Here is a 14,418-nt window from a genome sequence, read left to right as displayed (position 1 = left end):
CACACACACCACCCTTCCCGCCCCCACTGCTCCCACTTTCCTTCAGTATACATTTATTTAGCTTTAAGAAGTTACTGGCAGATGGCTGATGAGGTTGTTCCCAGGTTATAGTGGCTAAGCCAGCTCCAGGCTTGGTTCATTACTGAGTAATTATGCCTTTGCATCTTCTTGTTTGCTATTCAATAATTGTCCTCTTCAGTGAAAGTGCCTATTGACCTGAATAAAATATAATTGTGTCTCCCATCGACTTTCAACTTTTTAAAAGCATTTCTCCACTGAATTGGCTTGCTCCAATAATGCTTATGTTTGTTGTGGATTTCCCTGACAACACAACAATATGGAAATAAGCATTTGTACTAATCCTTTCTGCTTCAGTTCTAATATGCAATAGTCATTTTTACATCAGCAGTCACAGTCTTGCATTCCCTTCTTCAGTGTGGAGGTGAAACTGCTCCTCAGCATCACTAGTGCATCTCAGCTTCTCTGTCTCAACTACTCAGAGCTCCCCATCCCATAGTGGGGAAGGTGCTGAGGCATCTGCAATAGGTTGGCACATACTTTAGGCTTCCTCCATAAAGACAGCTTCCAGAAGTGCTAGCACTAGTAAATCCATTCAAAGACACTGGGAACTTGCAGTCTCCAGTCCATCCACTTCCCTTTCTCATTTGAAGGTCTGGAAAGCTCCCAAACCATGAAAATCTTGGGAGTGTATTGTTCCTTCTTTCATCGTGGTGCAGTAGCTTGGGAGTAATTGGGGAATTCACTTCCAGGGAAATGGTACGGCAAACTCCCAGTTAACTTCTTGATTTACAACCTTCTCCATGCTGAAAAATCAGCAGGTTTGTTTAAATCTGCGCAGTCAAATTCTGCACAATGGACTACTGCGGTCAGTGGTCCCTTTTACACCTAAAGGAAACTGCACACAGCACTTCTGAATGTAATTTGATGTGGTAGATTTATTACACTAGTACCCAGGAGAAAATTTTCAAGACTACTCCATGCAAGTTTGGCTGCTTTGTTACAATTAATTAATTAATTACTGGTTGTTCAGGTTCATGTGATTTTAGTGCAGCACATTTACATGTTGAGAAGTGGAGAACATAAAAATAAAATGAAAATAACTTTTTTTTTTTTTTACTCCAAACCTTATTATTTTAGTTTTGTTTAAAAGACTAGAAATAGTTTCTCCTAAGAACAACAAGTTACTAAAAAGACAACACACTCTATCAAAATATTATTAAAATTTGCAAGACAGTCACTTGGTGCAGGGACTTAAATATTTAGTTTCAAATTCTAACATATGTTTGTTCCACTTGGAAGGCCTCTGTAAACAGTCCCAATTACTGTTAATTGATTTAAATCTCAGAACTCAGTAGGAAATCACAGATGTTAAGTTCTCAGCAATGCACTAAAACTTCCTGAGTTTCTCACAAAAAGATTTGGCATAATTGCAAGATATCTTTTTGAGGTACAGGGATTATATAAATCTGTTCCGGTGAGAGCTGTTACACAGAAAGCATTGATGTTAAGCTTGTAAGACTGTTAAGGAAAATAACTTCATATTTGTTTTGAGACCTTCAACCTGCAGAAGATTGAAAAAACCTCTAATGCTTTTGTACTGCAAAGAAGAAACTCTTTCTTTTTTGGATGCCCACGGAAAATTAGAAGAGAGAAACTACTTTTATGGATGCCCATGAAAGATTTCAGAATCTTTTAAAAAGAAAGCTGATCATTTTCTTGAAAAGCTGAAAAAAGGTGTGGCAGAAAGACCTGAAAAAAATCTAGTCAGCAGAAAATAGGTCTCCTGAACTGGTGTGCAATGCTGAGGCTTAAGCTACAGGACTGAGAACAGAGGGAAAATGTTCCAGAAGTATTTGATTAAAAAGCATAAAAGTTGTCAATGAACTTACATAATGGACATAAGTACATAAGCAGGATGCGATAACCACTTAAATGTAAATGGAGACAAGCTTCAGCAACCAAATTGCTTCTAGAATTAAAATGACCCCACTCCCTTCCTTGTCCAGAGATATGACCTACAGATGCTATCTTCTGGCTAATCCTCATTTTCATTTCCTTTCCTGTGGTAGTTATGATGAAATTCTCTGTAGCATAAGTGATTTTTCTGAAATTTAAAGAAAAAATTAAAAAATTATAGCGCTGATCACATAAATTCTCTAATATCATTAAGAATTCAGTAATATCCCAAGCTGACAGAGATATTATCTTGCAGCAAGGTGAAGTGCTGCAGACCAGTTACTGGCAGGTTGCCCAGCAGGTGAATCGGGAGCTCTGCTTGTGTGGTTTAAAGCTCTGGGGCATCTCTGGGCTGCAGATTATTTGTTTGCTGGGGATTCAAGATCTTAAGGCTTGGTGAAGACTAAAAGCAACAGCTTCCTGAAGAGAGTGAGTTGGATAAAGCTGCAAATTAGAAATCAGGAGACTTGGGGTCTTCTCTGTGACTGCCATTTTCCCGTGCCTCTGCATCCTGTTTGTAAAACAAAAGCACTGTCTGTCCCCTGTGAAGCCTTCTGAATGCATTAGAAATGTGCTTTATGTTGGGAACATGCTGGTCACAGAGCGGCTGAGTGTTCCAGGCATGGCTCCCAACTCAGAAGTTGACAGAGGGAGAATCCCTTTCCTAGGGTGTAACAACGCCAGAAAGGAAATTAAAGTGGCCCCCCTTCTGCAGCAGAGGTCATGTTTATGTCCATACAATTCTGTCTGTCTGAGGTGTCTGTCCCCATGTGCACTGTCCAGAAATGATCAGCCTAGCTGGCAGACCACCCTTTGAGAAGTGTGTTCTGGCCTCCTGTTAAAAGGACACTGCCTGGCTCTGCTGGCAGGGTGAGGGGATGCTTTCCCCCTACAACTACCTGCCAGCCATTCCAAGGCACAAAGCTTACTCTGCCTCTCATCCCCCACCCTGTTCTCTCAGAAACCCAACAAGACAGTAACAAAGCATCAGTTAACAATCATCTTCCGAGATGTACAGGGTCAATAAATTGTGGAGCACTTTGTGGGTCATCCAGATCCAAGAACCCACCTCAAGACTGGGCTAGTATTCACCAGTTCCCTCAGCCTGGCAGGGTCACAGCCTTTGTAGAGCAGGAACACAAGCAAAGGCTGTTAACAATGCTATCATCCTCTTAGAGCTTGCTCCTCAGCATTTACTCCTCAGCTTTTTCTCCTTCTTGGCAAGTCTGGAAATCTCATGGGCAAGGCACCAGTTTATTTTGCAGCCTGTTTCAGAGGCATTGCCTGGACTGGAAGAATCCCTCAGCCTCCATTTGTACTGTGCCCCAGTACTGACATATGCTTCATATTGTGACTTTCTTAGATTATAATTTTAGTTTGGCAAACTGAAAGATATCAGTTGTGTATGTTGCCTTCTTATCCATGCTCTTAAAAATACAGATGAGAAAGCAGAGATGGACAGTACTTACTCTGAGAAAAACAGCCTGAGAATCCAAAGTAACCTATTTGCCTGTGCAACATTTCGTAAGGGTTATCCTGCTGTTCTTTTAATGAGATTGTACTGGGGAAAAAAGGAGCAGGATGCAGCATGGGGAATGTGTCTAGCAAATCTTTAAATGCCTGAGCGGTGGTGATAATGCGAGCATGGGTTTATTGCTCTGCATTTTAGAAATACATTTTTAAAACTTCCAATTTTACAAGGCATCATCCATTTGCATATAGGCGCTTCTGCCTCTACTTTCTGTAATTTTATTGCCACTGTAACAGAGATTTGGAAATCAAATGCACTTCACTATATTTCAAGGCTCTTCCTATGCTGTTGGGTGAGATCTGACTTGAGAAAAGAAGGCAGCATTTGTCCTACCCTCTCTGTATCTGATGGGAAAATACAGTAAATTGAGATGAAAATATCCATTCTTTGTGCATGTGGATGGATATAAGGGAGATGCAGATTTCAGTCTCATAGAGGTTTACTTTTGCCTTACGTAAGGTTGAAACATATTATTTGGTTTCTTCCATCCAGTCTCATGCTGGGTGCTGATAATAGGATGATAGGTTTATTTGCTATAGAGTTTTCCTTGAGATTGTTTCAATTCCACCTTAGTCCTTTGAAATTTTTTGTCATTCCTGACTTCAAATTAAAGAGTAAGGGAAGGGAGGAGCAGGCCTCCCTTTCTCCACAGGACTGCCTACTGTCATTATACAGCTTCTTTTCAGACTCCCTGATAGTCCTAGCTTCGTATTTTTTAGAAAATTTCTTTCCAGTCAGTAAATTTTCACTAATTGGAGGCATTATTCTTAGAAGCAACTCAGATCTAATTATTTCTGTAACTTACACATCCATTTTAACTTGAAAGTGGCACTTGAGGTCAAATCCTCTCTGTCACCGCTTCCCCAGAAACCTGCTGTAGGAGGCATTGAGGTGGTCTCTATGGAAAAACCTAGCATTCTGGGATTAAATTGGTGTATGAGAAGTGAAAGATTTTGCCTTCCATCCCTGCAGCCTCCTCTGGGAGCAGCAATATTTGGTGCTGAGCTGCAGCCTACAAGAGGACTCTCTTCTCAATTTATTTTTGGTTACTGTGCAATACTGGATATAATTTTGTTACCCATTTTGCCTTAAGTCAAACTCTGATTACCTGACTTGAAATGTTATTGTGTGGTTTCTGAAAGAGTTATTTTTAAAAACGTATTTAAGCATTGGAAAGAGAGCTGAACAAGCTGCAAAGAGAATATTATGTTGCGTAGAAAGTTAAGAGGAGTCTTGATGGAAGATAATGTCTTATAGAAAAATGGATTGTCTAAAAAATAAACCCGATACATGTGGATACTGTTTGGGGGGGGGGTCGTGGTTTTTTTTGTTTGTTTTGTTTTGTTTTGTTGTGGCATTAGACATCTATTACAGAACTCTATGCTGTCTTTCCCTCTGGGAAACAAGAGCTGAAAGAAGCAAATTTTAAGCTATTTTCACATTTCATTAACAAATGGTCTTACTTGAAAATGCAGTTCTCTATATTTTGGCAGTAGCGAGATGCCTGTAGGCAGGACCATGTCTCCCCTCAAAGATCTGTGTGGATGGATATTAAACCCATGAAATTCTAAGCATACCTGGACATGTACTGTAGGATGAGAGTGCTGGTAACGGTGCTGCTCAAAAGATGCTCCTTGAGAACCACATCATTTCAGGGCTGTGTAGCAAACAGCAGTCTCCTATTTTCAGACTTGCTGACTGTCTTCCAGATGAGCCCAGTACTAAAGAAAAAGTAATACCCAGCTTATTTTCAAACTCCTGTAGCTCCTTAGGCCTTGCAACAATATTATTCTCAACGCTGAGAAAAAGTTTAATGCACCCTTAAGATACCAGCAGCCGACAGCAATAATGTAAACGTTATGATACACCTTTCCTTCTTCCAATTACTTGCAAGGGACACAGTTATTTCAAGCAGGGAGTGGGCACTGGGGTGCTCATATCCCCTGGTGTGTGGCTGGGGATGGTTCAGGGTCATGTCCTGGCACTGCTGCTGGGGGGGACATGGCATGGAAGGAGCATGCCTCTGGATCCTGCTCTTGTGCAGATGTTTCTAATATTGGATTTGTGTTATTGATCTCTGCTCTCCCTGGAGCCAGGAAAAAGCCTCCTGAAAGAAGGTAATGAGAAAAGTAAGGCAAAACCTAAAGAACTGACTTTGCTGTTAAAGAGCACTGCAAAATGCTGCTATGCAGCTTAGATCATCTGCAGGGGTGATGAAAAATCGCACTGGCATAGGTGTTATGCAACAGTTAATGTCTTTGTTTTTCCTCTTAAAATGAACAAATTTGGATTATAGAGAAACATGAGATTCTGAGGCACCGTGCTAACTGAATTTCTCCCCAGAAGTGTACAAGTTTAAGGGAATATATCCCTTGAGCAAACTTGCATCATCCAGTGATGAAAAGGTTTAAGGTTTACACTACCAATCTAAAAGCAGAAGTATATGAAAGGCCTCTGAGAGCAAGAATGGTGTTCACCCACTACATTGTAATTAAATATTAAAAGTCATGTTCTAGGCTTGAGTGACTCCAGTGTGTTCCTTTTTTGCCACCAGTCCTGTATGAGCACAGTGGCACATGTAACAGCATGCACAAGCAAGCATGCAAGGAGACCACAGTGCAAGATGTCATCCTGTGCTGTGTAGTTCAGTGCTTCCAGACTGCAGTCACTGTGTGAGGATGCAGAGGACTTTATCTACTCACATTTCTGTCCAGGCTATTAAGTCCTTGCTGTTGCTGATGCAGCAGTACTCATACTGTATAGTCCACATCAGAAATCTTGGTTTTTTAGTGTTAAAATATCATAAACTTCTTGAACTTTTGACTAAGCCTTGGTTGGTGTAGTATAACTCTTCTGGAGTCAACAGAAAACACCCTCTGCAAAGAGTTCAGGTGAATTCAAGAGTTCATTAACCTTTCTGGTACTGTGAAGAGACTTCCTTGTACTTTGGCTCATGGCACATGGTATGTCTGGCTCTGAGCTCCTAATACTGGACTTGAAATGTTACAGTGGGTTGACATGGTATGAACTCACACTGTGGGTTCAGATTTGTTCCAGAAAAGTTGGATGGACTTGTAGAGGAGACAAATCCCTCTGCAGACATCCCTGCGAGGGTGCCCTGGCATCTCCTTTGAGATAAGAAAAACTACTTGCTTAGAATGACTCATGTTTGAAAAAATGGAAGCTCTTCTTCTTATCTTTTTAGAATATTTTTGGTTAGGTTTGATTCTTTATAATTGGTTGTCCCAAAGAAAGAAAGATAATGTAGTTGGCCAAAATGTGTTAACCCTGTTTTCCATTGGTTTACTTGTGATCGCCCAAACCCTATAAAAGTACATGTGTGATCCCCCATCTTTGGATTTGTAGCCTGACCCCTTCATGGACGATAATAAAGCCTGTGGAAAAAGTCTGAGCTGCTCTCCCGGTCTTTTTATGCCAGCTGGAAACTACAGGTTTCTGTGAGAAACCATGAAGCTGAGTGCCTGAAAGGTCAGCACTCACAAACCTTGGAACTTTCCCCTGCCCGACAACAACTGGGCAGGGGACACAACAAAAAGTTACATGGGCTGACTTTGTACTGAGAAGCTTTACACAAGATCAGGTTTCAGCTGTCCTCTGCAGCCACTGCTCCTGATTCTGTAAAATTGGAATAAATCCCTTGCTGTTTGTGGAGGTTATTCAACAGAAATATGACCATCTGCCTGTGTCTGCTCTGGATCTTCTTTGTACTGCTGAGTAACCTGATAGCACATTGATAAGCACTACTGATCTCAGAGGTATGAGCCTGAGATTAAAAAACATCTTGAAATAGTTAAGTATTTCCCTTTGCACTAGTTCTACTCCAACTGTTTCAGCTATCCACTTGAAAAAGGGTGGGGGAGCATTAAAAACCAAAAGGAAAGAGCCAACACAGCTTTCTTCTGCATTATTATCTTGCATGTTTGTGAGAAAATGTTGCCTTGTTCTTGTCTCCTTGATACATGGATGAAGCATTAAGACTCTGCTAATAAAGGCCATCTAGGTTGTCTGAAAAATTTCCTAAGAATTCAACAAAGAGATAAATTCAATCAAGCATCTGTGAGTTTGCTGACCAATGTCAACTGCAAGCCAAAGGCAATAACAGTGTTCTGCCCAAAACCAACCAGGGTTTTCAATCCATTGTTGAAAGTGCAGTATTTTACAGTGCTGTTTTATCTGTTCTCTGCCAAAGCTGTCTCTAACAGACATGTACTACAGTCCTGCTGTCTGTTACCTACCTCTAATTCTTACAGACCACTGAAATTTAGAATGCTACATTAAACTCGATTCATTACCACTCTCCTTAGTTCACTCACAGCAGTCCTGTTTGTGTCAACAAAACTTCATGAGATGCATAGTCTGTTACCCTGAAGGGGACTGATGGCTCTGTTCCTTGTCCCATTGCCTTGCTTTTCTAAATAAGATTTTATCTGCAGCTGTTTCAGCTTTCTCTTGGTTCCTTTGTGCTGATGTAAGTTCAAAATTGTAGTAAGAATCTTCCAGTAGCTTTTTCTGTTAGGGCTGTTACTAGGACAAGGATAAAATATTCCTGGGTCTTTTTCTAATGAATATTCCAAGTTTGCAATTCATTATGACGTGATTTACCTAATGTTAATGGGAGGAAAAGGAACACCAGATGATGTGATGGTGCAAAGCTGAGCCTAATTTAGCAGAGCAAGCAAGAGGCAGGCTCTGAGAGAAACAGCTTTTCACATACTCAGGCACCCTCCTTACTGTGACCTGCCCATCTCTCCTGTTCCATGACTTTGTGCTGCTCCTTCCAGCTGCTCCCAGTGCTGAGCTTTGGCACTGGCTTGCCTGCAGCCCATGATGGTCCCAGCTCAGATGCTACATGGTGTCAGACACGTGACAGTGCTGCTCTTGTCACCGGCCCTGAGGGCCATTATAGCCATGGGCCAGCACTGGCCACCAGCCCCTCTGGCCATGCTGATATTCTGCTATACCTCTGTGATTATTCCAGCTGTACTGTCCCTTAAGGTGTTGATCCACCTTAAGGCTCATGCCAATGTCTGTCATCTGTGGGTCACCGCACTCAGCCTGTTTGTGCCAGCTCTTGGCCCCTGTGAGAACACTGTACTCCCATGTCACCGAAAATTGTGGAGAGGAGCTTCCTGCAGTTAAGCTTTGCATCTTTTGGGACCCTGGGCCTAAGCCTCTCCTTTTTGATTAAATACAGAACTGATGAAACACACACACATATATATATGTGTATGTTATTTTGGGCTGTTGTACTTCAACAGAACAGACCAGAAGACTGACCAAAAAAAAACCCCAAAACAAAGACAGGTAAACATCTTCTTATGCTCTCTGACAGGTCGCCATTTCATTTAATTCTTGCTCACATTTCCCTTCTTGCAGCTGCAGGGACCCTTCTGCTTGACTGGATGAGTGCAAGGCTCTCACACATTCTGGAGCATTCACACTGCACCTGCCATCCTTGGCAGACCTTGACTCAGTTGTACAGACAGAGGCCAGGGCGTGGGTGGCCACCTGAATCCCCACGGGCATGTTCCTGGCATCCACTGAAAGTCCTTCTATACTCAGAAACTTGTGATGGCCAGTTAGGGAGTCCGCAAGGCTGATCTGTCGGTTGGCCAAAAAGAGAAAGCACATGAAATGTGTTTGTGTAAGAAATATGAAGGGAGAAACAACTGAGGAAGAGCCTCAGAAACAAATTCAGCTTCTCGAGTGTATTTAAGGAGCAGCTGGCTGCAGATGATAATTATCCTCTTTTTAGGAACAATAAATTAAAGCAGAGGGAGATGAAGGCAAAGACTTAGCTGATAATTTATAAAGGGTTTTAATCACTGTAATTAAAGATATATTAGAAACCTATGACTAAAGTATGAAGCTGATTTAAAATGGCAGTTACTTTCTTTCTAATGATGACTGATATTTGACAAAGTTTAATTAACAATATTTGTATTAAAGTGTACTCAGTGCATGCTTGCTGGATAAACTTGTCAGATTGGGTAATGACACCCTTTCCAAGAATATCTGCAGACTTTAAAAGGACACTGGGACTTCTGAGTTGGGAGAATACTGAGAAAATTCATATCTGTGAATATCTGGGAATATCTGTGGGTGCAGAACTGTCTCCAGCAAAAGCAGATAAGAAAATACAGATTCTATCTCTTCCTGTGTGCCTACAGTGTTAAAAGAGTTTCAGAGCAAGGGTGATAGTGTTCACTTTAAGAGGTCACTGCCTGTCACACTGCACATTCCCTTCAAAATTATATGACATAGCAAAGCTTTTTTTCCCTTAGTGAGATTCATAATTAATTGCAGAGCACAGTATCAAAATAAAACTTACACTTTTTTATAGAGCTAAGGGCCCCAAACTGGAGATCTGGGAGCCCAGACTCCCTAACCCCCAGAACAGCAGCAGTCCCTGCAAGTGCAGCAGTAACATTTCCTACTCATGAAAGGTGGTCTTAGATCTTCCAACAAATGGCCCCGTTAGCAGATGTTCAATGGTTAATTGTGTCTCACTGTTGATTTTTCTGTGTGTGAGTGTGTGAGTGTGTGAGTGCCTACCTTCCTTCTGTCTTTGGAGTTACCCAGAGAAGGTCTGTTAAAAACTATGCATTAGTTGGAAGTGCAGGCCAGTTTAGTACTCTGAGAAAGCAAGCTAAGTAAGAATAATGTGGCACACTTCTGGAGCCCTCCCAGGAACTGGCAGAAAGAGAACTGAACCAGTATTTCAGCTCTGAAAATTAAGGTTTCTAATCATCAGTGTCTAAGTTCTACTCAAATGCTTTGCTTAGCTGTTACATCTAAATGGATTGTTGAAACGTTGGGACGGGAATAAGAGGAGAGCAGAGATCAGGTAGGGCTTGACTCTTGTTTCTGAAATTCTGAGCATGATGGAAATTATTTTAGGTTGGAGTGATATAGAACACAGCCAAACAAAATCTTTTTGCTGAGGCTTAGCCACGGCTAACAGCCAAACACCCAACCAGCTGCTCACTTCACCCCCTCCAGAGGGATGGGGGCAGAAAATAGGACTTGACTGGGGGAAAATTACTTTTAATTTATTGCCAATTAAATAGATTAGAGTAGGGACAAACAAAATTAAAAACATTAAACCAGCACCTTTCCTTTCCTGTTTTTCATGCTCAGCTTCACTGCTTCCCTCCTGATCTTTCATCCCCCAGGAATTGAAGGGGAGCAGGGAATGAGGGTTTGCTCCTCTCTGTTGCTCCTTCCTTTGCCTGGAAATGGCTGTGCCTGGCACAGAGTAGCTCATGGCCATCTCTTACATCTTGCAGCTCCCCAGTATGTACCTGTGCCCAATGTGGTGCCTTTGCAGTGAAAGGGCAATTTTGGTGCTTAATTGAATTGAGATCAAGGGCAGAAGTTGCTGCTGGTTTTGGTCTCTTTTCTCATGCTGGATGGTCACCCAGAAAATGAATGGAAACCCTTGGAAAATGAAGGGCTTGCTGTGAATAGTTAGATAAGAAGTGTGCATAGTTAGATAACATCAGAAGTGCCAGCAATATCTTACTTCCCAGTAGAGGAGAACAATTAGTAGTGAAGTACATACGAAGATGCCAGTGGATATGAAAGAAATGTTAACACGGATGTAAGCAAGGCAGCAAGGCAAGGGTGACTGTGCAGGGCAGTGAGCAACTGGGAATTCCTGTGAGAAATGGGACAGAGAGGAACTTTAGTGATTGCCTTATTTCAAACAGCCCATACATGCCACCACAACTTGGTGCTGGCATTTCTGAATAGCATTTTCCCAGATAGTTCCATATTGCAAGTACTAAGTATATTTACCCGAATTACACAATTTTGCGCCATTATGCAAGTCAAGTAACTGCATTAGAATTAACAAAATTCTATATATGTGCCCTCATTCTAATGTAATTTCTATTAGACTAACCTAAACACCCACTGAAATACAGAAATAGGTACATTTGGGAATATTTTCCTCCATGTATCCATATGTTTCTATATTTAAACATATTTTTATATTGCAGCTAATTATGTATATGTACATAATTTCTTTATTGCTGTGAACAAACAGGAAGAGCTCTGTTAATTTTTCAGGTAAAAAAAGGAAATAAGCTGTCAGACTGAAGTGTTTGTTACATTTTCATACAGATGAATAAAGAAAACATTAGTAAGCATCTGTCAAGATTTATATTTGATGTTTCTCATTTAAACTTGTAATTTAAAGCATGAATAAAATATGAATGGTACAGGTAATGTTCTTTTCACTCTTTTCACCGTTTTAGTGCAAATGTTGAATGCACTGAAAGCACAGATGACTCTGAAGACAAACAGCCCTTCTCCCTCTCTCTTTGGGGAGAAGTTTTAATAAAATCAGGCAATAATGAAAGAGAACTGTTTTTGCTTTCCTAAGACTTGTTTGTGAAACAAATCTGTGCTCTTGCTCTTCAGGAGGGCAACAAAGAGCATGTCCGAAGGGATCCAATCCAGTTCTGCAAAATGCAGGTCTTAAGAGCTGTGTTGAGTTTGCTACAGTCTCTTCTCTGTAGCTCAGTGAACAGGATTTTTCTGAAAATTGGAAGCACAATCAAAGATGAGATTAGCTGGAGAGTCTGAGAACAAGTGGGATAGTCAGAGGTAATGTGAACACAGCACAGGAGCAAGGCCATTTCCTCACTTCCATTTTCACCAGAAGATGCCAAAAAGAGGCTTGCCCAATCTTTTTGCTTATGGAAAGGAGAACTGACTCACTTTTGGAGATTAAAGTCATCAAGAGGAGATATGGTTGTCAAACCATAGAACATGACATACACTCTCTGTCCGTTTTCTAAACTGTGCTAATCTGAACTCTAAGAGTTTTTCTATCAATTTGGTACAGAATTTAATATTGCACCCCAGAGGACCGGCAAATGCCAAACACTTAGAAGAAGAAAGCCCAAACAAACAAAATCCCTATAGTAATGACCTTGGCAATTATGGATCAGTAATTCTTTCTTAGGAAATTATAAAAAATCACTTGAAGCAATGAGAAATTTTATGGACTGCTCACATGTCACTCTTTAATATTTTCCTATATAAAATAGGAGTGACAGCTCTTGAAGAAGAAGGACTTTCATAAGACTTGAGATGGAGATATATACAAGTGAGCCACATAAAAGAGCAGTCCACATCCTTGCATACCTCTACAGTGAAATTCCCTTTAAACACAGAATTGGTACAATACGATTGTGAGGATGACTCTGCCATGCCATTCTCCCTGTGTGCAAGGCCATGTCCATGGGCCAGTGCTTTTCTTCCTTTACACATTGTTCCCAGAGAGTGAGAAGAGCAGACACCAGCAGTGTGAACTCATCAGCATTTTGGCATGGGGAGAGATAAAGGCATCTCTGAGGAGTCATTCAAAGAGTCTGAACAAGTGCTGAGCCAGCACCTTGATCCCAATACCTTACCCTCTCCTTGATACTCACAGCAGAAACCATCGGAGTTTCCTTCAGTAAATGGGTCTGGAGAACTTTAAATAGACCAGAAAAATCTAATAGATGATATCTTGACTCTTTCTAAAAAATACAGTGGGCTATCTTTGGACTTATCTTTTTGTTTTAAATGCTATTTGTCCTAAATTTTCTCTCATATGTGTGATCAAAGTCGTGTAAATAATGACACTTCTAATGGTGGATCAAAGGAAGAACAGAACAAGTGCTTCACAACCATTTGTTATCTGCATAATTAAATCAAGGCTGTGAACAGAGGTTTGCTGAAAAAAACTGTCTTTTTGGGATATGCAGTTAGAAAGGAATGTAAAATTACCCCAAACCTAAGTAAAATTATGTCTTGTGTTTAGGAGACAGCTAATTAAATCTTACTTTAAAAATCTCACTTTTTGCTCAGTCAGTGTGATGACTTTGACTAAAAGTATTTCAAAGTTTTAAAGGTTATTGGTAAAGAAACAAAGGAAAATTAAAAAGTTAGGTTGTGTTTGCTAATCTCCATAACATGAATTGTTCTGTTTGTCACTGTCACCTCTGTACTTATGTTCTAAACTCCTACTTATATGTATCTATTATTGAAATAATGTATGATAGAGGAAATTAGGTTCAATTGAACCACCTCTATTATAGAACATATACAGATCCCCTAAAAAATCCCCAAACCACAAAAACAACAACAACAAAAAGAACCCGTTAAAAAGATAACCCTAGCAAAAAAGAAAAAAAATGATGCCATCTAGCAAATCTGATTAACTGCCCGCATTTAAAATTATTCTACTTGAAGGGTTGCATTATAACAGCCAAATTTCAATTACCATTATTTGTTCACTTTCTCTTTGGAGGAGGGGTTCATGTTTGTGCCTGCAATCAAACCCTTGCCGTGCTTTAATCCATTAGTTCATGTGAGCCCTCACAGCTAAAGGATGCTTGCTTTAGTTTCTGCACCATCAAGACGTGGCTCAAAAGGGAGAGTGACTTGCCTAATCTGCATGGGGAGCATCAAGATGCAGCAGGTGGAGAGAAAAAAAAACCGCAACCACACCAGCTTTTGCTTTGATCCAAAATCCCAGGAAGACATTGATTATATTGGCTCTGGAGCAGTGACTCAAACCTTGTTTCAGAAGGATTTCAAATGAGCTTTCCTGCATGCCTTGTTGAATTCATGAACCAGAGCAGCTTTCTGAATCCATGCTTAAACTGATATGGCAGGCAAGGAAGTTGAAATGCTAAATACAAGCAGCCTTGCCTTTGGTGCCTCGCAGCTGCCACGCAGAACTGCTCTCCAGGAAACCAAAGCAAAGGCAGTCCTGCTTCATGCAGGCTGTGGGTGGTTACCAGGGCACCAAAGAGATGCTGATTCACAATGATCTAATCTTTCCAGGCTGTCATGTAACGATGATGGTAGAGAAGAGCTCATTTCAGTGT

The sequence above is a fragment of the Cinclus cinclus genome, chromosome 3 (genome assembly GCF_963662255.1).
Source record: "Cinclus cinclus chromosome 3, bCinCin1.1, whole genome shotgun sequence".
Classification (NCBI taxonomy): Eukaryota; Metazoa; Chordata; class Aves; order Passeriformes; family Cinclidae; genus Cinclus; species Cinclus cinclus.
The sequence above is the reverse complement of the archived record's forward strand: the minus strand, read 5'-3'. Positions refer to the sequence as shown.